Source organism: Hetaerina americana, unplaced genomic scaffold (assembly GCF_022747635.1).
Source record: "Hetaerina americana unplaced genomic scaffold, ioHetAmer1.1.p SCAF_11, whole genome shotgun sequence".
Classification (NCBI taxonomy): Eukaryota; Metazoa; Arthropoda; class Insecta; order Odonata; family Calopterygidae; genus Hetaerina; species Hetaerina americana.
In genome coordinates, this window is record NW_027286181.1 from 36,388,295 (window position 1) to 36,413,375 (window position 25,081).

At 38.7% G+C, this 25,081-nt stretch overlaps 1 long non-coding RNA gene across 1 annotated transcript in view; it reads left to right on the plus strand.

Moving 5' to 3' along the window:
• LOC139701026 (uncharacterized) overlaps positions 1-25,081 on the plus strand; it is a 356,189-nt gene that overhangs the window by 22,660 nt on the left and 308,448 nt on the right. The window contains exon 2 of the long non-coding RNA XR_011703913.1: positions 16,625-19,155. This is a non-coding gene — a long non-coding RNA (uncharacterized lncRNA). The remainder of the gene's footprint in view (positions 1-16,624; positions 19,156-25,081) is intronic.

The following is a 25,081-nucleotide window of genomic DNA, read 5'->3' on the forward strand; positions in this document are numbered from 1 at the left end:
TCTCCTTTACTCTCCACCATGGGTTTTACGGACGGTAGGATTCAAACGTTTTGCCTCGTTCGTTTGATTCGGAAAAAAACTTCTTTCATTAATTGGAATCTGAGCTTGCTCATATATATATATTTTTTCTACTTCTCTGGAGAGGAGTGGTTTTCGTGTTGTTTTGTAAACGATTTTTATGGTAGGGCGATTTATTTTTGAAGAAAATTCGTAGACGAGAAACGAAACGAAACGAAACGAGGCATGAATTCGAGGCCGTTATAACACTCACTTCCTTGGTTGCGAGAACAATACTGAGTAAATTTGCTTACCCATATTTGAGGGAGAGGAATTGCGTATCCGTCAACCGTCTGCTGTAATACAGAGGGAGTTATGGGAGTAAACAATATATTTTCCGGCACAGAAATGAGATTCACGCGTTCATGTAGAAATATGATTAAAACTGTACATTTTCAAACTCGAGCGTTAGTTGGACAGAAAAAGTTTATACCTACCCGCCGTACCCATTCTACGTCCTAATTCACGGGCATCGTCATATCGAGTGCCAATGCCTTTACAACATTGAGTAAGCATGCATGTTAGTTCTGTTACAAGTATCTCTCAAACAATTACGTCCTTATTCATTAAAACCGTCCCCATGGACTACAACTATGACGTCCAGGAAGGTCTGTGCGTTCTGATAACCCTTAGAGCTGTGTCGGCAGGGAAAAATGAAACTTGTCGCTGATAGGGCCATCCACGATCGAAGGTAAGTAGTAAGGCGATAGGCAATAGGCAATCTTCGCAGTGTCTGTTATTCAGTGAGGCATCTACATTGGCATCTGACTCAAGTGGGGCTGCCATTTGGGTGATGATGTCATCTTAAAGATGCTCTTGAGGAAGGGACGGGAAACCAGCTCCAATATATGCCGCACAGGATGATGACGGTATTAGATTTGAAAGTGAGTTTAGGTAAGGTACTGGAGTTGGCTACGTCCGACTCTCTGGTCCGAATTTCATACCAGACTTCTGCGGCCGTCATCTCACGTAATCCTTCCTTTGCCAAATCGAAATTTGCGGCAAAGTAGGCAGGAAGGGGAGCATATTGGGTTACAATAGGGATTTGGAATTTCAGAGCCCATTTGAAGACAGAGGAATCGTGATATAAAGCGGGAACATAACATGATATACGCATCTTTGAGTGTTGCGCGGTAAGATGGAAGGATAAATCGGATCACTGGAGCGATAATTTTATAGTAATATGGAGCTTAGAGAAAGAAAGCTATCAAGTAAAGGCGATAACATTGGACAAAAACGTTTATAGAAGAGTAGTGAACAGAGATCTAGAGCATAAAAGAACATTTTTTCATAGAAATACAAGTTGAACCAAAGAGCATAGTCACTTTTCAGGTCACCATGTCCACAATTATTTATAGGAAAGAATTGATAGAAAGGGAATGCAATAAGTTTGAGTAATCAAATGAGGGTGTTCCTGGAAGAAAAAAATTGACAGTGAGGGGGAAAAGAACGTAACAGTGGGCAAAGGAAACGATTTTAGTGAGGTATAGGACTACATACAGTCCAAGAGAAAGGAATGACCGCGAGGAGGGCGATAGAATTCTCCTGGAGACTGGTTTTAATAATCACCAACTCTTGGTTTAAATACCACTATGGGCGTATGTGTAAAAATGTCCGTGGTTTCAGGGATATATCAGGATAAAATATGATTGTTCCCAGATTTAGGAACATCGTCCGCTGGTACTAGGGAATGATCGGTTTAGGCTCAGAAAGGGGAGAACCAATCGTAGTACGATAACAGTTTTGAAGTTACTAACAGAGAGGAGCGTTGTGCATCTATATTTACTGAAATGGTTTGTAACCTAGCATCCCCTGCTACACGCTCCCGTGTCGCCTCCCAGGAAAGATATAAATGCTGTCAAGAATGTTTTGAATTACAAACTAATGTAGGCCTGAGGCTGTTTTATTAGTGATCGTTTCACCAAGTGAAAAAGTATGGAAAATATACCTACGGCCAAAGTTGAATTTTCACCTTGTAGGGCAGTTGATACAAAATAAAACTCTAAATATTTTCGTAGATGTAGCTTCCACGTAAAATATTGAACTCTCTCTCACCTTTGATTTTCTTTAATTCAATGCTCTAAAATAATGTTTGAAAACATGTGAGAACGTGTCAACACACGCCTATTCCTACTCGGCAATTATAAAGATATTTTAATTAAGAAAACCCTTAAAAACTAGGAAATATTAATTAATGTAAGTGTAAGTAAAATTCTTCAATTCTGTATTATATTCAAAGTGTTGCTAAGCATCTCCTTGCTTCCATCTCGATTTTGAAAGATCTCCGGAAGGATCGTAAATTTTTGTCGATGACGTAAAAAAGCATCATCGACCAAAATTTACCGAATTTACTTATTCATGCATATCGTACCTTTTAGTTCAATAATTGTGCCTGCTTACTCATGTGGCCGCGTGTGAATCATCGCCTTTAGGAGGGATTCGAGTAAATTCAAGTGCCATGGCGATCCCGAGGAAGGAGGAAAACATGTGGTCAACCGAATGGACGTGTTGGAAGAGTGCCCTCTCATTGCAGAAACCCGCGCTTCGTTCCCTTTGACCTCTCTTCTAGCCGAATCACACCCACCGTTCACGCATAAGAATGGCCCCGAGAAGAGGCTTGGGAGGAAGATGGATGAGCAGATGCGGGTGACGGGCGCCGCTTTGGGACGGGACGAATTGGTCGGTTGGGAAAGTGTTTTATCGCATTTTCCTGAGGCGAGTCAAGATTTGAAGTGATCACGGCCCGTAAGGAGAATAGAGAAGAATAGAAGGGACTCCCCGAGGCAAATCATTTCGGCCGAGTGTTGGGGGAAGAGTATTCGGCCGGAAAAAACTGGTGGAAGTCGCTTAATGCTGTGGGCGTAAGAACATTTTTTCATGTTCTCCCTTAGGTGTTAGAACGGGATATTTTTCCTCCTCTACCCGTTATGTCCAATCCTAACCAACGTAATGGATCTCCTGGAGAATTTTCCTTGGTTGCAGGGACCAACATATTTATCATGGGACCACTGAGATGAAGGTTTGGGAGTTTTGCGGAACTTTTCGATTCATACGTTTAGAGTGTTATTGTTTTCTAATCTCGCACCTCGTCATTTATGTTTCGAGTATATCAATATTTGTAGCGGATATTCAATCATACAATCCTTTCACTCAATACTTAATAAATATGTAAAAAAAAGGTTTAACTCAGATATGACCTTGTTCATATTTTGACCTAATAAATACATCGTCTTTTCTTTCCTATAAAAAGTCTTACGTCTAAACACCAAAATAATTACGTACCTACTGTTTCCTTAATTTCCAATAAATAAGGTTCTTGTGCTTTTGAAAGGACAAACCCGAAATGGTATTGAACGGTAAGGGGTACAGTTATTATCTTTTGAGGCAGTTTAATCAAGCCTAATCCATTTTAATCGTAAAATGGCAGATTGTTTTGCGTAAGGGTAATCTATTTCAAAATAGTAGCATGGAAAGGGCGCAGTCGATCTACATATTTCATGGCTTTCATTACTCTGATTTTTTTTATGGAGGAAAACAATCCGCGCCATTTTTGCTCTCATTACTATTTTGCTTTACTCTATCTTCAGGATTAAGTATCCAGGGGCATTGAGTGTCCACATGTGTCAGTTAACCAATTAGATATGAGGTATTAAATTGCCGGTACAAAATTTTTATGTTTTTTATTGTGGATACATTTGGACTAGTTTAGCGTTATATACCACCCGCTAGACGTCGCTCAGGGGAGATCTTGAAAATATTTTGAGGTTATATGTGCACAGAGTGAAATTATTAAATAGATTTAGCAAATAAAATGCATGGGTTGAATTTTAAAATAATATTTGTAAAGAGATAATAGCCCTATATTTAAACCCAGTTACATCTTGGAAGAACCATGGGAAACTACTAGAAGATAAGAATGTATAAAAGACTTTCTTCATGGGAAAATAGGTATATGTTAAGGGTATTATTAAAAGTGACCTGTCTCGTTACGTAAAGCATCTCATCACACATTCACTCTGAATACGATTTATTCTAATGAGGATGGAACTGACTAGCTTGAACTACTGCTTGTTCATTAAATAATTACCTGTAATCGGGTAAAATTTAACGAAAGACGAATCAGCATACCCTTTTTTCATTCAAACAATTTTTAGGAAAATCTTAGACGCAGGATCATGCCATAGCTTTCCATTTGCTAAACAACTAGGATAACAGCATTTTGGAGTTTATATTTAGTGTAGTTGTTTAGTCATTTCCACTTTCTGTGACACATCTGATGGTGTAATTGTTCATTCATTCAAATACAAATAGAAGACGTCTTGGATCTGATGACCATTTTTGTGTGCATAGCTCCGGTGCCAAACATTATCAATCCGTGCATTTAATAAACAGAAATCAAAGAATATTAATGAGAAAAAATCAGGAGTTATCAGATTTGAATTAGACTCTTCCAATTTGCGGTCACAAACACAACCGTTAGACAACTAAAACATCATGCTTAAAAAAGAATATAGTATGCAATAAAACCATTACGTATTTGTATTTATTATTTACCTACTGGTAACAAAGTGGATAAGGAAAAGGTATCCAGACATGAGAACTTTTTCTTGTGGGTAGATAATTGCATCATTCTGCAAATCACGTTTACATGTTTTATCCGTTTAATGGGGAAAACAGGGATACCTTATTTTGCCCATTACCTCCACCGCATACCGTGACACGATTTTTCTTTGCGGCACTAATTGAGATCCATTTCTATTTCGAGATTTAAAATACAAAATAATCTTAGAAAAAATCACGTCGTGTTAGATTTCGTGGCGCAAATTTCAAGAACAGTGATGGGATATTCGTCAAAATATAAGCACAACGGGAACGAGCGGTAAAGATTGCAATAACGCCCCTGTTTTTATCTAGAAAACACCCCCGGAGTCTCGCACTTCAAGTGTTGAATTCCTTATGAGGAAAACAGGCACAGTGGAACACGGGGAAGGAGACCTCTAAATAACATCACAAAAAAGTCTTAGGTTCCCGCTTGAGTGTTACGTCTCCCCTTCACTACAACCCACCACCGCTGGCTCACTGCCCCCACCCTTCCCTCTTCCCATCCCCCCTTTGTCATCCCTGCCATTCCTCTTCCCGCCCCCGCACACATCCAATCTTGCCCCCACTGCCAAGGGGGTATCATGTACAATTGGTCCCTCCATCCATCTCAAGCTCTCTCTCTCTCTCTATTTCCCTCCCTCCCTCTTCAAGAATATCCTCCCTCCTTCGCTCTCTTCTTTGCCACTTATCTCTCTTCCCCCGTGCTCTCCACCATCCCACGCCTTTCTCCTCCGCTTCTTAGTCTGCTTCCCTCCCACGCACACACACCCACACATTCGAATTATTTCTCTCCAGCTTTATCTCTCTTTCTCTCTTTCTTTCTCGCCCCTCAACCTCGGCAGACCCGATTCTCCTTCTCCAACCCGCCCGCCGAGTGCTCACGAATGCTCCCGACCATTCGCTTAAAAACCACTCAGCCATGCCTCTCTCTCTCTCTTCCCCGCTTTCCGCGAAAATTCTCAATCACCAGGGTTGGGCTCGCTGTGTGGCTGACGCCCCACGTCCCCCCACTACTCCCTTACCTATACCCCCGGCTGTGGTTTGAAGTGGGGACGATTAATCTCGCATGAGATCCTTTTATGTTCAGTCATTAGCAAATTAATTTCGTATGGCGTACAACTCGGGGCCGTGAATCCCTTTTTACCTAGGCTCGCGCGTGATAAACAAAATAGCGTACGGAGAGAAGGCACAGGATTTTGGCCTAATGCTCATTGATCAGGGCTGTGGATGAGCGAGCGTGTAGCATTAAGGTGCGCCAGCGACTTATACTCCGGTGCCTAATGAAGGGGATGACCGATCGACATGGCCAGTGCGGGCACGCGGATAGATTTCGCCATTGCAGGTGCCACGGGAGAAACTGCAGGTCTACCTCTTTGGTTCTTGATTGTGTGAACTTGCGAAACATCAAGTCATACATACTGCCTCTTAGCAAAGTATTAGTAGTTTGTTACCCCCATAGTTATATCATTTTGGGTTTCTAAATTTTCTGTGTCTGTGTATTAAAAATAGGAACATACTCAGAGGACAATTTCTGGAATTCGGAAAACCCGATTTGCACCACTCCGACAAAGTATGTCGTCTTATTTTCCTGGTTAATTGATTTCCAAATATGAAAACTGTAACAAATATTTGAATTTAAATACGTATATTTTATAGTTAAAAATATCTCTGTTGTGACATTAAAGAAAACGCAGCCAACCAGATTTTCTTATAGTATTAATGCGTGCTGAGCAAGATAAGCGTGTGTTTAAAAAGTGTACAGACAAAGTAAGGAGTACAATTTAAAGAGAAGACATTTATTTTCATGGAAAATTATAAAAAAGCAAATTTCATGATGCATAAAACTCTATCTAATCACCAATTCTCACGCAACGATTAAGAGTATCCGGGTAACTTTTTGAAAGAAGATACATATTTTATGCTATGAGCCTAATAATAGTTGATTTCCGACTCAATGTGTAAAATAAATTTGTGACAAAAAAGTGCAAAATATTAAAGCATGTTCAATAATTTATTTTTCACAAAAAATTAAATGCCCTCATATTTGCGATAATTTTATTTAGTAATCGAAAGGTTTTGTTAATTACTCTGTGTAGCAATCTATTTACTTATGTGCCAGTATATTATAACTATATGTCGCACGAGATGTTGCCATTAGTTTCGGAAATTCCGAACCGAAATTGTGTTATTCTTACCAAAAGTAAACTAAGTATTATTCATGTTCGCCAAAATGTTGAGTTAATGGGCGTAGCAAAAATTTGGTTTTCGAAGTATGTGTCATTCTCTCTGCTGAGACTCCAAAGCATATGATCAGCATGAGAACTCACAAACGTAATATTCCCCCAACAAAATAGCATAATGTGAAATGGGCATTAATATTGATTATGTAAATTACTGTCAAACTCTCTAAGGAAAACGTTCTGTTCACGCTATATTACTACTATATATAACACTATCATAAATATAAGAAATTCCATTTATCCTTACGATGTATTAGTACTTAGAATAGCATCCTAATTTTTTTCAAATTAAAACACTTAATTTTGATCTTCGTTATGCATGTAAGTACTTAACGATGAGAAATCACCTGCAGAGTTTTATGGTATTTGTTTTTCAGTGGAAGAAAGAGTTTTATCATGTGAAAAATCTCTTGATCAACGCGTCAGCCATTACCTTGAGAGAGAGAGAGCAATCTTATGTTAAACTCTGGATTAATTGCCAATTTAGAGGTTGATGAATATGAAACTACAGCGAAATGAAAAACTGATGTAATATCCCTATGCAATTATTAGTATCTAACTTCTCTTTCATTACATTAAGCGCAAATTGGCCCCTATGCAGGTAAATTCGACATGGCTAGATATTTGGTAGGTTGATATTAGTGAGCTAGTGAATCATGACTGGCATCAATGCCGGATTCATTATAAAAAAATCATTAATGACCATGACTGCATTAGTAATTTGAAACCAGTGGATGATAATATTTTCATGTCCGATTTATATTTTTTGTTAGTTAAGTGATGAAGCTTTTCGATTTATCTTATTAAGTCATGCTATAATAGGTTTTTACCTAACCTTTGAAATTATTTTTTCTCGATAATGGCTTCTATTAGCAGGAGTAATTAGGGTTTTTAAAATTCTATAAACTTTATTATGGTCTACGGATCTGATTGGAAAATTATGTAATACCAAGGTTTTAATAATCTTTCGTTAACTTCATCACGTAAGTATAAAAAATATTAAAGAATAATAAAAACAATAATCGATTACGGTGGTCCCTCTTGCTGAAAAAGTTTTAACGAAACTACGGAAGTAGAAAACTAAAAATCCAGATTGAAATAATTTTTCTAAGGATATAACTATGAAGAACATGACCGGTACATTGAAAAACGAAATTTTTATGCATTGTATTCAGATAATACTATATGTTCAGTGCCAAAAGGGGTTCTATCTCACCTGGAATAAACGGAAAACTTTTACGGATAATATTAAGTTCTAAATAAAATGAATTTTAAATGGAAACGATAATTTTATTGATGAAATAACGTTTATATGCCATGAATCATCAAAATATTTAGCCTTCCTTTATTTATTAAAACGCTTACTTAACTCAACTTAACTTAAGCTCCTGTCCCTATTTATTCGTTCCAACTCAGCTCTTGGTTTTATGATGATTTCATTTTGAATTTATTTACAACATTAAACTTGCTGATAGTACTAATAAATATTACTAATCGTAATACAATTTTATTAGATAACTGAGCTTCACTTTCTTCACAGAATGAATGGGAAGATGCGTTTTGTACTTTGCTCTTTATAGTTTTCAATTTTCATACCTCGATAGAACAAGGTCAATGCTTATAAGGCGAGATTTTGCAACACAAAAACCATCATGTGGGAAAAGACTCATCCATCAATGAACACATATTCCCTTTCCGTGCGAATACCTGTCTGGTTCACTTTTGTGTTAAATCCTATGAATGAATTTCAGTGAAATAGTTTATTTCCCATTTTTAAATATTTATTTGAGGCGAGGTTTAAAAAAAAAACCTTACCGATGTATAGTTTGTTCTAGGAGATTTCTGTAAGGAACGTTATCCTATGTCGAGTTCTGCTATACCCATTCCCTTCACCGACGTCATCAAACCAGAATTTGATTGGGTATGCAAGGGTAGAGATCACCTTGAGTTAAGCCCTATGACGCATTAAAGCCTGGATTCAGGGCTGGAGGGCCAGTTCCTTTCCCTCCGATCCATGTGGTTTTCCGGCCAGAGAACCACTGTGCCCACTCCAGTCGAGCGTGCCAAAAGACAGCCCACCCGGATTCGGACCTCTGACAGTCGGGTCACCACCCGAATGCCCTATTCACTCTGTGACCACACCGTTTATCCCATTGAATGATCAAGGAACGGTCCAAATGACTCGTATTTATATTTTATAAACCTAAACAACTAGGGTAGTAACAATTTCAGAGCGTAAAAATCATTCGCCTTGACTGGGCCAGTCAAGGCGAATGATTTTTACGCTCTGAAATTGTTGCATTAAAATGCACATTAGCGGATGACTCCGTTAAAAGTTACTGTTGCGGCATCTCCCGCAGTTCCTTTGGAACTAGGGTAGTCTTCCGGTTTTGAATCATGGTAAGTAAATTACTGAACCCTCGGACAGAAGATAGAAGTTAATGATGAAACCGTAATATTCTTTAAATTATGCTATTTATGTAGCGGGAAATGTTCAAAATGACTGGAATTTAGCTCAGTCTACCTCTGCCTATGATTGTCAATTTATTGGTCTTTAGGATAACGTATATGTTTAGCTGTGAAACACTTATTCACGTAAAAACAGAATAAATGGGATCGCGACTTTAACTGTCATGCCGCCCATTTAATTTCAGGATTTCCACGGCTACAGCTTTCCTTGGAAAACATAAATGCATTTTTCCAATAATATTTTTTATTGAGTTGGTAGGGGTGTATAGTAGTTACTCATTAAAATTCTGATGATGATTCAGCACCATAATTATTCATTTACTTTTGATCTAAATAACTAACCATTAAACAATCGAGAATTGTTAATTACCTACATTATTAAAAAAAACTGAGTAAAATTTAAATAATTCCTAATTACTAGTACAGAATTAAATTAGCCTAACCAATAGCCACTTGTTAATTGCCAACCTATCAATCCTGGCACGATCTGAGTTCCTATGCGTAGGAACTTTAAACGTTCCATGCTTACGGTGCGTTACTACGTATTTTTTATCATTATTCTGATTATTGTTAGTAATGCAAATATGGTCTATAAAATTTAAGACCACAATGTGCATAGAATGAATTGGTCAGGTCAACGATTACTGCACATGGGAATATAGTGGTTTCTAAAGACACTTATTTCGAAAAATAAGGTTAAAATCTTTTACGATTCCCACAACATTATAGCATCATAAAGTAAAACAACTTTATATTCCATTTCATTCGCTGGATCAATCAAATTACTTAGCATAACTTTATCCTCTTAGCTCCGTAAATAATTGCCGTGGGTTGACCTAAAATTTCCTTCATTTTGTAAAAATGTAACGTGAACCTTTGCTATTAAGTAAGTGTTTAAGTCATGCTAGCCCTTTGAGTCAGGTCGACTCCAAGTGCCAGCGTGCAGATTGAAGCGTTGGCTCATCTTTGAATAACTCTTCACAGTTTCTAAGGCACCCCTGGAGTAATTACCATCATTTCTGGTGGTTGAAATAATATTTACTAGCGCATAAAAATTTTGTTTAATCATAGAAACCCGATCTAGTCAAGATTGAATCCGATTTTGTACTAGATCAATGTCTTATAGGGAGAAATCTTAGGAACTATGTACACACTTTGATGCACGTTCCACAATTTAAAACGATCATTACGATTCAAAATAGTCCTAATAAGGACGTTTTAGTAGTCATGAACAAAGAAAGGAACGTGGGTGTCATTTTCTATAAAGTCACCCTAATAGTTAGTGAGCGTATCTTGCAGTTATGAATTGAAAAGCCATATCCTAAAGGTAGGAACTAAAAACAACAGTTTTGTACACTACTGTGGTTTCAAATAAAAGGTAATTTGCTTTCTTATCACTGACACCCAAAAATAAGTAATACGGTTACATGAATAGGGGTGCGCAAAATATTTCAGATTGCACCTGATAAGTCGGCAAAGCCATTCACAGGAATGTCATTCACAGAGGAACGGCTTCATTCGGGAGTGCGGGTGCCCGTTGGATCCGTTCTTATGGGTAGGGTAAGGAAGGAATGGTGCGGCGAGAAGGAAAGGCATTGTTAGGAAGGAGGGTCTAAGTGAGAAGGAAGTCAGACCGCTCAGCAATGCGAGGCTACCGGGGGCGCAAAGAAGGAAAAGGCCGGGTGAACGATGACAGAAGAGAAGAGGATGGTGTTGGGTGACGGTTGGAGGATGACGGAATTGAATAAGGCCGTTGAGTGTGAAGCAGGGAAGGAATTCGTGGAGAGGGGATGATTTTACAGTCCAAAGGGTTTCCACAGGGAGACAAATGTATGTGTGGGTGTGTTTGTGTGTGTGTGTATATATATATATATATATATATATATATATATATATATATATATATATATATATATATATATATATATATATATATATATATATATATATATATATATGAATGTATAGTGGACCAAGGAGAGAGCCTAAACCATTTTCCGCCGGTTAACCTTGCTCTGGATTAAGTTACAGCGGTAACTGTATTAAGCAACCAACACTTAATCAAATTCATTTCACGAAAATATTAATGCATACTTTTTTATCTATTGAGCACATGATTCAAGCCCACTGAATGAAAATATGTGGTGTAATCTAATGAATTAAATTGACCATATATTTTTGGACTCGTTTATTCACGATTCTTTGGATATTTACTTACATGGAAGGACGAACACTACCAACTCTTTGCGTATCCCCTTCTCCGATTTTTATCAAAGTTCTGGGAAAATTATTGGGAGGAAATGTCGAGAATAAATGTGAAGTAAGAATGAAGAAATTACTGTTCCTAGCCACCTAAGAATTTCCTTGGATTTTGGCATATAATTTAGTGTATGCAATATATGTAATTACAACTCGTTCCCTTGAGATGATAATCACTGTGAAATTTACTCGCAGATATTCACAAATGCTGATATTTAAATGTAACAAAAGAGTTTTTCCATAGGAATATTTGTGTGGCATTATCCATTATTTAAGTATGTTTCACTCAAGACCATCGGGTAAAATTAATTGACCCATGCTCGGGAATTAGAGTGTGATGAACCAAAGTATCGAATCTTGGATGTTAAAATAGGGAGGAATGAAAAGGATAGAAGCACGTAGACTTAATGTAGGTAATAATGCTTACTAAATAGGGAACAACTTCCCCATCCTGTACAATGTGCATCAAAAAGGCAGCAGAACAAAATAGTTTCGGAATTTTAAATTTGATTCCAATGTGGAAAACCCCGAGTCTGGAGTCCCAACTTTCTGTTTAAAATTATAACTTTCACAAGTCAGCCTTTATTTCCTCATTCCATTCCCCTTCCATTTTGTTCCCTCGTCGTCATAAAACCCTTAACCTCTGTAATATGTTAGATATTTTCCGCATGCACTGCTTAGCCACGTTGTGTTAAACCTTCCCTCTACTACAACAATCACCCTCATTACGAGAGAATTTCTTTTTCCCGCCAGTGCAGCGAGGAAGAAGCGGGCATGGGATCATTTGCAAAAACCGCCTCTCCCGCGGAGATTTCCACCACGAATTTTCGGCATTGATCCCTTCCCTCACCTGTTTTCTATTATTTCTCTCTCTCTCTCTCTTTGCATTCCCCTCTTTCCCACTTTCTCTCCAACTCTCTCTCCCCCAGTATTCTTTTTTTTCTCCATTCTGCCTTTTTCGGTCGGCTCCGGGTACGAGGTGGGCGGAGAAGGCTGGAAAATCGGGTGGGAGGGTAGAGAGGAGTGTTTCCGAGCGAGTTAGGGGGACGTTTTCGGCGGGGTTTCAAAGTCATGGCGGTGGAGGGACGGAGGGTGAAGGGGATTTTAGTAGGAGGGTGCGCCGTCTCACAATGCATTCATTTGCGTTGGATTTTCCGAGGATTGCCGTCGCGCGGAGTCCTCTGAGCGGAAGAGAGCGCGCCGCGTCGGAGGGAAGGAGGGAGGGAGAAAAAGGGCGCCAGTTTGGGTGGCAAGGATTGGAGGGGGTGGGGGCGTGGTGTCGGCGAGGCGAGTCAAGGGATGGACGGCGGGAAGGGGTAAATCGACGATTTTCGGCGGGGTTGGGGGAGGGGTTATGGTGGAGGGATCGGATGTATTTCCCGTGGGCGCACGTGGGGAGGATGAGGAGGCGAGGTGGAGGAAGGGAATGGGGATGGTGCCCTCGTCCCCTCTCTTTCCCTACCTCTCCGGATGAAATATCATTAGCATAAGGGAACCCCACCAAGCCCTCCACTCTCCTCCCTCCCGGACAAAACGCCCCAATTTGAGTGGTGGTGAAAATAATCGGTGGCGGGAGTTCGGTCGTGGTAGCCATGTTGATTTGCGGGTGGGTAGCGAGGGAAATGGGACGATGCCACGTCAGGTGTTATGGCCTCACTATGGAGGGAGTTTGGGAAAGTCACCGCCGACTACGCTCACTGTGCAACCTAATCAAACTGAATGGACTTCCAATGAACATAGTCCAGGAAATCCTTCCTCGTGAAGTTATCCTTCGACAAATATATTATAAAATGGACTAAAATGCCCAGCTACACTGATCTATGCGATGACGTTTTTTTTTGTACCAAACCTACGTTCAACCTGCGCGTACTGACCTCCCTCTTCCTCCTCCACTGTGTATAGACTTCTCATCTCCTTCTCATTTCTCTTTTTCTGTCCCTCTAAAACAACACACGCTTGATACGTATGCGTTTATTTTATTCGGAAACTTGCTCAGGAGTCGGGATAATAAAGGTTATCATAAAAAAATAAATCGTTACGGAAAATGCCGCAGAGGGAAATGTCTCGTCTACAAACGTAAACATATTTATGTATTCCGGTGCGCCTTTTAATAATAAATCTGAATGCACCTTTCGTCTATGTAATCCATGTTTGATTTGACCGGAAAGCAAAATTCCGATTTTCATTCAAATTTCATATTTTCTTATGGATTGTGTCAAGTTGAATTATTTGACTATTGTTTGTGGGAACGGAAGGCTGGGAAGGCACTGGGGGAGAGAAAGGAGAGTACACTTTAGCTTTAATAAACGAATTTGATGGTACGGTAGGAGGAAAAACACAATTTCCTCTGTTATTCATCTTTTAATCAGCTGAAAGTTAACAATTTTAATGCAAAGTATGCATGTAAACATGTTTGATAATTAAATTTGAAATGCGTACTCAAACAAATTGTCTGAATACTATTCAAAAATACCATAATTATATAATTTTCATGATTCTATTTGTGTTTAAAAATGACAAAACATTCTTTCCTCATTTTTTCTGTAGTGCAGCGGCTGTTGTATTTACTGCACCTGGTTACAGAAGTAGGAGGAATTAATTTTTTGTGCCTCGTCATTATTATTATTAAAAGTATTGTGCAAGCAAAGGCAGTTTTGAATGGACGTAGAATACAGGTATGCTAAGGTACATTTATATATTCCCTTGCTTATCTAACGCTGCACAACCTGACATTCGACATTCCAATAAGCCCTTCTTCAGCTCCGTCTACTTCCTTCATCCCTTCATTCCATCCGACATTCCTATCTATTTCCTCTCTATTCCTTGTTTACCTAATGCACACCCCTCTATCATGATCTTCAAAATCCCATTACAAATCAAAATTGTTGTTAAAATATATCAAAGTTTTTTTATACTTCTCCTACAAATTCTTCTTCTTAGGTCACAAACTCAAAGCCTTAAAATGGACAAATCCTTCTTAAGGGTGAACACGCAAGGAAATATTCCTTTGGCCTGTCTCGATTCAAAGCCTTGCATAAAGCCATTTTCAGTCCGTACATTCTGCAAATGAGGTCGAGTAGAATTCTCAAAGACTCCCATCTGCCCTTTGATCAAAACTTGTCATATAGTGGATAGAAGTAAGTTTACGTGAGGGATGGGCTGTTATGGAGAGTTGATTTAAGATATCGATACACTTGAAGAAGGTAATTAAAGCATTAAAATTGCAGTAAGATCTGATACTTTCTCGGCGTGCTGCGTTAAGAAATTAAGGAATGGATACCCTCACCCGGGGGAACACAAGAAAATAACTTCTGTAAAAATTACAAATATATACCATAACTCACCTATTGGTAAAGCGAAAGTATACTCGATAAACACAATATACGAGTCAATCTTTATTTCTCTAAGATCCTTATTGTCACATATGCCTATATGTTCATCAACAACATCAACATATGCCATCAACAAAAAAAGCTAAACAATTGTGCTCACTGCATAAAATGAAATATTTTGAACACTATTTGCGAATCATTAATTGGCAATTTTAACTTAATTCATCGACGATTTTAGGGTGAAACACACTATATTGGGAAATATTTCCAAGTCCGAATGTAATTATTACCCGATAACATGTTTGCTGATATTGATAATTAAAAGATAGGTATTCAAAACCCAAAGTTTTATGTTTTTCGGTTATAGTTATGTTAATATTTACATAAAATAAATGGTGACTGCGATGAGAAATTTCAAGAGTTTTTCATCAAATCGTTTCACATAACATTTCACGGCAATTAATACGATTGCCTAAAGCTCTTTCCTTCGGTTTTTAATCCGGCTAAACTTTAATTCTTTTCTACTCTTGACTTTCTTTCTTTTAGGCCCGAATGTTGAGATAGGCCCACGCGTTATTGAGATATATTTTGATTCCGTAATTTTACTTTAGCTATCTTTGTCACCTTCCGTGCCCGACATGATTTGATGTCTAAAACGTTCACTGGTATTAAAAGTGTTAGTGGAAAGAAACTTTTGGGTATTAAACACAAAAGAGAGGTCCGGATATCTCGTGAACAGTCAAATTTAGAAGAGTTAGTGACATTTATCAGGGAACAGGAATTGTCGAGTACCGGCATGGCAAATAGTGCTCAAGTATTTGCCGGCGATTGCAACTACGTATTTATTATTTCCAGCTGGAAGATCCGCTTTAAATGTATAAAAGAACATATTGGAGTGAAGTTCGAACGGGAGATCCTTTACTTGCATTTACATTTCCGACGTAGCTTATGGGTAATAAAATGGCCAATGACGAGAAAATCCCATTGAAGAAGGGATGGAAGGTGATAGCTGGCAGAGAGTTTGAGAGAATGGGGTAGGAATGTTTAAACGGTGACATGAAGGACACGCTTTAGAACGCATAAAAAAGGATGAGGATAATTATAGTACCGAAATAAAATGTTTATACCTCTGAATCTGTGCTGACGTGAAATGGAAAATTTTAAAATGATTTTTTTTAAACATTTGACATGAGCCCAACAAAGAAGTTTTGTAATGAATTCCAATCAAGCAGTGCTTTTGGCGTAAATATACAAATAATAGTTGCTGTTTGAATGGTAATCGCGAAATATGGACTTGGTGAAATTTTATTGAAGTCCTAATTCATTAGTTGATGTGTACCACACAGAAATGAATAGGAAAAATGTCTGCTTAGGGGTTATTAACTGTAATGAAAAACATGCCCTAAGCATGTTGATCTCGGTTCAAAACATGTCGTTAATTTACTAAAAATATAGATTCATAGTATAAACAGCGATATCAATAGCTACTGTCCTAATGCAATTAAAATTTATATGAAAAATTGTACAGTCTCTTTGTTAAATTCTTTTCCAATTAACTGAAAATATTAATGATTACCTGATTCACATTAATGAGTAACAATACAGTGGAGTGAGATTGAAATTTGAATGGATATGTTTGATGCCAATTAATTCTCTTTTTTTTAGGGTTGAAGAACCCGAGGGAAGCCATCGATACGTGTGGGATAAAAATATGCCTCGAACAGAAGAGATAGAAAGAGAGGGGGAGAGTGAAAGATGATTGGAGAGAGAGAGAGAGAGAAAGAGGAACAACAGTGCGAAAAGAATCAAGCGAGGCGAGTGCGTCACACAATTCGCGGGTGAAATATGGGAAGCGATCGAAGCGGCTCTCCGGTTTCGGATTGGAGGGAGGAGAGGGGGAGAGCGATTAAAAGGGGAGAAAAAAAAGTGGAAATAACACGGGGACTGGAGAGGACCACAAAACTGAGAAGCGGGACACAGATGACCGCGTTAAAATTGTTTTCCCTCCCCCGTCCTCCCCATTTTTATTTCGTACGAATGCTCCCACCACGTGACAAAATAAGCAGTGCGTGGGGCGATGGAGCAAGAAGTGCTCCCAACCCACTATTACTCATGAGCAACAACGTACGCCCAAACGCACATTCACCGCGCGTCCCCCGCGTCCGCCTATCTCTCTCTCTCTGTCTCTCTTTCTTCTCACTTCTTCTCTCCTTCCTCCCTCAGCCCGTCACGTGATTCTGATTTCCCTCGGTCTGCCAATTTGGACGTGAAGTTGACGAACCAGTGCGACGTGCTCTCAAGCCTTTTCCCTTCCCGACTCTATCCCTCCAAACCTCCTCGTACACACACACATACGCGCGTACCCTTTCGAATATCGATCCAATCGCTCAGACGACAAAGTAGATGAAACCATTTGATTTTTTTTATACCCTCCCCCCCCCCCATCCGCCGCGATTCCACGCACTTTAGCCGCTTCCCTTCATGGGAAGGATGTGTGTGAGGGAATACGTATTCAGAAGCGCGAGGCCGCGGAGGGAGTGAGGCTTTTTCCACCCGTTCATTCGTGGTAGGAAAAAAGACAAGCAGTTTTACTGATAATCCGCGAACATTCTCTTCCGGACTGCTCGGTAATCCTTTGGAAAATTTATATCTCCCGCATTGTTTATATCTCGGAAAGAGTATTTATATCCCATCCAAACGCACAATACTAGTCGAAAATGAAACTTGGGGAAGTCTTGAATTACGACAAAAGTTTGACAATTCGACCAGTACTATCTTTAAATGCATTGCTCTTAACAACATATGCATTGTTCTTAACTGAATATTAGACGTGGAAGTTTTTTTTAAATTTCCACGCGCATGCTTCCTTCCGGGAGAATTTTACCCATCTTTCAAGGAATTCTCATTTTTTTCGCTGTTGTCACGAGGCAACAAGCAAACAATTGGAGCCAGAGATAAGTTTTTTCCTCAGATCCCAAGCTCGCTTTTCATTATCAACCTGAGCTGTGCTTTTCCGTAAGCTTCTATCCATAACATTTTGAACGTTTCTAAAAATAAATCCTGCGATACTCACCAGTTCATTTTGACCCTTTCGCGCAGTCTTCTCCTTGTTCTCATATTTTATGTCCTCCACTCCTTTGTTTGAAACTATTATTCGTAATTGGCGACGCGTTAAAAAAGTGGGGGCTCTTTGTCCGATCCCAGGTCGTAGTTGGACCATTTGTCTTCCTCTTGCTCTCCACTTTCCTCCCTCTTCACTCCGTGAATCCTCATCGCTTTCCGCTAAGTTACGTAGACAACGAGCGACGGAGCTCTGGTGTCGTTTTTCTTTCTCATTCGCCATGGCACTTTCCCTTGCGAAAATGTTCTCCGCACGGAAGGAAATGCCCCCGTTTAGTTTTAAAACCCTTAGATATTTCAACAAATTCAGTAACTCCATGTAAAAATGTTATCACAATACTCTCAAATTGGAATATTTGATAAACTCTTCCGGAGTAGATGCTTACTATTCAATGCACCGTAGGCAGATAATCCTGGTACATAAATCCAGTGCAGTAGTTGAAATTTTTTTCATGTAGCCCTGTGTGAAATAGTGAAATTAACTGTTTGGATCTGCCAGGAAAAATTTCAGGAAATAATTCATCACTTTTTCATGGCATAAGTTAAAAAAAACCAATGATCTCTGGAAAGTTTTGTGGAAAGAACGTGACTTGGGATGCTAGCTTGCTCAGACCTACACCAGTCGAGAAACAGTAAGAGCGCATTTCATTTATCCAGAAATTACTTTTGGATTAATAGGAATTATAAATTGATTTCCACAGTTGTTTACCCACACGTACCGGAAACCCTTACCCCTGTGATGACTTTGATACGACACCGAGCACAAAAGAATCCAACTAAGCGAGAGGACGAAGATTTCATTCAAACGTGTGCTTTTGTGTTAAAGTGCTGTGAATTAGGTAAGAGACAAAGATACCGAGTAGCAAGGAGACTGCTGCTGCATAATGGGGTAGGTTTACTCGTCCATTAGGAAGTCGGGACGATGAAATTGTGCAGCGCACGCCACAGGGTCTTCCCGTGATCTCCCCTTTCCTGGGGAGGAGAGCGGAACGTGGATGGGAAGCCGCCAATGTTTCAGAGTTTCGTGTGAAGTCCAACGGAGGGCGAAGAGGCTACGAATATCTTATCATCGAACGGTAAGTGAGCTATGGCACTGCTTAAGTATTCATAGCTTTATGCCTTAGATAGTGGGGCAAGAACAAGTTACCGTCGTAATGTCGAGGGTTTTGATTCCCATGAAATATTCACGACTCTCTATGGAGTAAGCCGAATCTCCACTAAGCATTCAAATTGAATTGAACTGTGACGTCCAAACTTTTTGCGCTGCGGGTCACGATGTTGCTTTCAAAAGTAACGGTTTGTCACATCAAGATTGCAGCAAGACTTTTGTAAAGAAATATTTTATTCTTCGTGAAGTAATAAATTTCAAACAACATAAAAATGGAAGCTTTTTTGGTTGAATATGTAGTTAATGTTGTTTACATAATGGTTTATTAAGTTAAAATTAATATGAAGTAATACTATTTGTAATATTAATCAAAGATTAAAGTAGTAACTAGTTATAAAATTAGATATACTTACAAACACCTATCATATACATATTATATATATATACACACACACATACACACCTATCATATACATATTATATATATATTTCATTAGAAATATTATATTATATTTTATGCTCTTTAGATTTTGTTAATGACAGCCATGCCGTCGAAACCTTGAAACTACAGATGTGAGTGTTCTTTCTTTGTGTTTCTGTGTATAAATGTTGTGTTCAAAGGTTTTATATATTTGTGTCGTCGCCGAAGAGCGTTCTGTTTCAAAGATATTTATTCGTGAATTTATATAGATGCATGAATATATATATATATATATATATATATATATATATATATATATATATATATATATATATATTTATTTATTTATTTATTTATATATATGAATAGATTTGTGCGTATTTGATATATAGTATATGATTTTGTAGTCAGACAATAGTTAATCGTCGCTTTTTCATTTTTAGTCTCAATATTTGATTTAAAAACTCATTCATAGGCTGTTTTTCCTTTTACGAAGTTTGCTAAGTTTGAGTACTCCTATTCATATTTCTAGCACCGAATATTATAACTTTCGCTTGGTTACAAGGAGTTACATTAGAAAGGATCTGCTTGCTTTTTCCCAAAATCTTGCTTCCATTAATCCTGCAGAAATTATTTTTTCGACTAAAAGGGGATGTGGCTCCATGCATACTCGAGATACCTCTATGTAGCCTAACACTTCAAAAAAGATTTGTCGTGTCGCTGCAAATCCCGAGTCTCACCGCGCGAAATTATTTCTGCACTACCAAGACGAATTGCGATGCATTTATTTTTGCTAAATTTATAGCTGACATGTCCTCATTTTTCGTTGAGTATCTGCATTTTACTTTATTGCCCGCTGGAAAAAACAGAGAAGTTGAAGAAGAGGGGAAGAAGAATCAAAACAATGAATATTCATCAGTCGTTCCGATCGGCTTCGCATCGGGCCCCACAGTTTCGGCGAGTCGTTTCGGAATTGCTAATGCGCCTGCTAAATTCTATTGTCGTGAAATTCGTCTCGTGTCCTTTGCTCATGAATTAGAGGCGGGAGAGGAAAACTTGGTCGAGTAGGAGGAGGAGTCTGTCGTTTCAATGGGAAACACTTCAAAATTCCACGGCCGTGCTTGCGTGAGGGAAAGAGTGTCCGCACCCGTAAACTTCTGTTTTCCTTCTCGATGAATATTCCAGTATTCCACCGGTATGATCTCTATGACGAAACTCGTTTTTCGTTCCTCAAATTTTTTTTTTCATTTCGCTTCGTGATTCCCCCCCCCACCAGGAGTCCGGAAATCCGGCTGGTTCCGACGTTCGTCGTCTCACACCCTCTTCTCCCCTCTCCTCTCTCAAGTGCGCGGAACTATGAAAGTTCAGCAACGGTGCTTCCTACCCCTTGTCGCGGGGGGCAGGGCGAAATAGTGTGTGTTGGAGAGAGATGGGGGCTGGCAATGCTCGCTGGCCTTTGCACGACCCAGATTCCTGTTGGAAAAGGAGTTGTTTGCAGAGACTCCGTTCTGAACGTCTGAAACGGAGGCAACGCGCTTGACCTTTCAGATGAAAATATGAACGCGGCCAGCGGAGAAGGGAATTCTATTTGTGTATTTTTTTTCTTAGCGTGTAAGAATGATCGAAATGAATTGTGTCCGCAGAGAAAGGTGGTTGGGTGGGGGCCGTGGCATAAATTTTCCCTCCTAGGCACGGAAGTGGCTTGTGTGTTTTTCGCGACACCTCATTTTGTGGACTCTTCGAGCCTCGGCAAAAAACATGACCGCGTGGATTCAGCGGGCCCTTTATTTGTGAGCAATTCCATTACTAATTCAACCTGTAATTTAATAAGCTCCTCCACCTTCAAGTTGTAATAAGCTCTCGATTGTTGAATGACTACCGAAATACCATTTTGGTGTGTACTGGGTACTGGATTTATTACGTTGCAAAAATTCGTTTAAATAAAGTTTGTCGTTTCTACGGGTGAAATAATTTCTTCTTAAGTATGAAATAGAAAAAGGATTCGAACAACAGTAATACCGTATGCTTTGAATATAGTTATATATTTCTAAATTTAATGCCGGACGGATAAAATTTTCCGTAATTTTTCAAAGTTAATTTGCCTCATGTCAGGGAAGTGTTTTCTGAATTTCATGAAATTTGGCAATATTATCATACGGAGAGGAAACTTTTCCATTCTGAGTTATTTTGAAATTCAAAATAAAGTTCATCCACCTGAATACCTATCGGATAAATTATAATCCCATTTTATTTTCATGCATTGCTGAGTGTACACACAATAATGAGTGAAGTTTGGAAATATTTTTTGGCCGTAAATACGTTTTCTATCTTTTGCGATCCGGCTCAAATTATTTACCGTATTTTCACTCGCGTGCATACATGGGTTCAAAAATATATTTTAATTGGAAAATTATGAAGAAAAATTCCTACGAAATAGTATAGGAAAATAAACTTCTTGTTTTAAGTTCGAAAGCGTAAAAGCATTCACCAAAATATTCGGTATACAAGTTTTCATCTAAGGTAATAAGAATGTAGTTTCTGTTGGAAGTCTGAAGTACAGTTAAGAGTTTGCAGAAAACTTTAAGGGAATATTTTTTGAAGTAATATGAAGCTTAAGCTTTTGCTTATGGCGCCTGTTGACGAAATGAGAGTAAGATACGCATGTACAAAAATTTACTGCTAATTATGAAAACGTAGAAAACAGCGTGTAATTTGATCATTATAGTTTTATCTACACTCATTCTGGCACAGAAAGATTAGGGTGAATCATCATTGAACAAAATAAGCGAATGGGGCTTAATAAAATAGTTTCATTGCATACCTTTATGCCAATGTTACACATTAAATGAATACGCAGGCAGATACGAGATGCATATGTGTGTATGCAGTAAAAGTTAACTTAAAGAAATCACGTATCAAAGGGTGTCGCTTTGCCTCCTCCTCCCTCGTACCCATTCTAATTACAATGAGTCAATATAATGACAAAATTGCACACGACGGTCGATCACGTTTTTTTAAACCACAAGCCTAGGTTATAATGAAATTTTGTAATGAACAATAGATTAATGTTGAAGATAATTCTTGCCGAACTTCTGCTTTTTTTATCTTTGCCAAGAAAAGTGAAACATGAACTTAAAGACGTCAGTTTATGCTTTTGAAACTCAACATTTGATGAATTATATAAATATTAACGACTTTAATTCTTTAGTGATTCATTGCTGAAACATTTTGTCACTAACATATTGTGTTCGTGGAGTATGAAGGCAGTTGTAAAGTTGGCAGATGATGTATTTTCACAAGTACACAGGATCTACGAGTATTCGTACTTATTTAGATTCAGCACAATCGGAAATAAATTGGCAAAAAGGAAAGAAATATCTGGAGCCAAACCAAATTGGATAATTTTGTAACTTTATATAACCTTGTAGTTCTATTGACCCCATTACGCCGCAAACCCCAGAGCCGCCTCCGCCAGCCTAGCTACCGGATCCCGGCCACCTTCGAAGATATTGACGACTCGGCTTCGTCCGGGATCCGACAATTGGAAGGTCGGAAGTTGGGTGGGAGGCAGGGATGGGACGTTTTTTTATTGTTCAATCAGTAAGACCCGTGTGCTTTCTGTCGTGAGAGACTTCCGTGGCCACCATGCGCGCTGGGCCGCCATCTGACCTCTCCTTCTCCCTCCATCCCCGCCTTCCACGCCAGTTGTCCTCTCTGCTCACCCAGAGCCTTTCGTCTGTCGGCGGAAAGATGCGGAAACGTCTTCTTCCCGTCGTCCCACCACGGGGGAGGAAGAGGAAGGAGACTGGGCTGGGTTCATTTCCGAAGTGAAAGACACGGGGTGATATTTTTTAAATCGCAATTTAGGTAATCATTTTTATTTATTTCTTTCATAACTCTCCATCTTTATCTTTCTCCTAATTGTCGATAAATAGTTACATCTGTAAAAGAGGTTATTAAGGAATTTAGTGTAATATACATAAACTAATGCACTAAACTTTCCAAATCTAAGTGGATAATTACGATATTTAGCAAAAATTGGAATATTTTTCTGCGTAGGCTGCGTAGTACCTGACACGTGGATGTCACAGGATAGCATAGCAGTATAAAAACCCGATCACATCCAAAGTTCCTGCCAGCCCATAAATGCCAACAAAAGGAACATTTTCACCTTTCCCTAATACTCGGCTGTCACGGACAACCAAGTTCAAATGGGTCTGTTAAAGCGGGTGACTCTGAGATTGTCTGGGACCCAGGTCAAGTTAACTGTCAAGGCATCTCCCACAGTTCCCTTCAATAAGTTAAATAAGTAGGTAATGGTCAATATCGGTAGGTAACTTCGGTTTAAGTTTTTAAAATTAGCTTTAATACGTTACATAAGACCTGTATGAAAGCCGTAAACTATATGAGGCAATCGTGGAAAATGAAATAAGAGAACAGACTTTATCCTAGTATAAAATATCAGGAGAGAACAAAGTGAGTAGCATTTGAATAACACTTTTACAGATTCTGCTATTCCATGAATATCCAAATAGCTTTTGAAATGTAAAAAAATATGTCATAGCATAAAAAAGTATTTAACAGAATTTTTCTAATTTTGATTGCATAGAGACGGGATTTGTTATCAAACTTCTTTTAAAAAATCTATTTTCAATACCAAATGAAACCTTAATAAAAAGACTTATTAAGATATTCATTTCACAAATTAATCAGGCTCTGCATAAAGAAAATCAATTCCACAGATAGTTCCCGTACCGGAGCGACTTAGTACTTAGTTATGTTAACCTCTTAAAACGTCCCTCGTGTCCATATTATCTGAAAGGCAGAGCGTAGCTGGAATTTCAAAATTAAGCGTAGCCAACCACTTTTCCTCCATTCCATCACTGATGATGGTGAAGGATCGTCAAAGTTTCCTCGTATTAGGCAACTTATTATAATAGATAGAAAGGTAAGTGGGTTAAAGATGACAGTGTTGTCATGAAATGTCTTCATCGATATTCATTTGGGCGGTCTCAGCTTACCTTTCAAGAAATAATTCAGAAGATTAGGAAGCCAATTGAAGTTTATACCATAAACTTTGATATAAATTATGCATGTATGTATTTTTTCAAGTAACTCTTATTTCATTTTTGTTTTGCCATAAAATGTTTGAAGTAGGCGCGAAATTAGGTAAAAATACCCACGCGACACGAGGGCCAAACTTTTTCTCTTCATAATCTATGAATATCAATGGCGGTTGATATAGTTATCATGCGTCACCAGGAGAACGAAAGAACGGGGGGGGGGTGGAGAATGCAGCGAGAGCGAATAAAATTGGCTGTGAATGGGATCAGGACGTAGCGAACAAAAGTCCTATTATTCCACTGAAATGGAGACCATTTGGGTTCGTCTCATGTTTTACCCACAGCCAATGGTGGTGGATTGTGATCGCATGACGATTTATGCTTGTTTTATTCCGTAGTTGAAATATGAA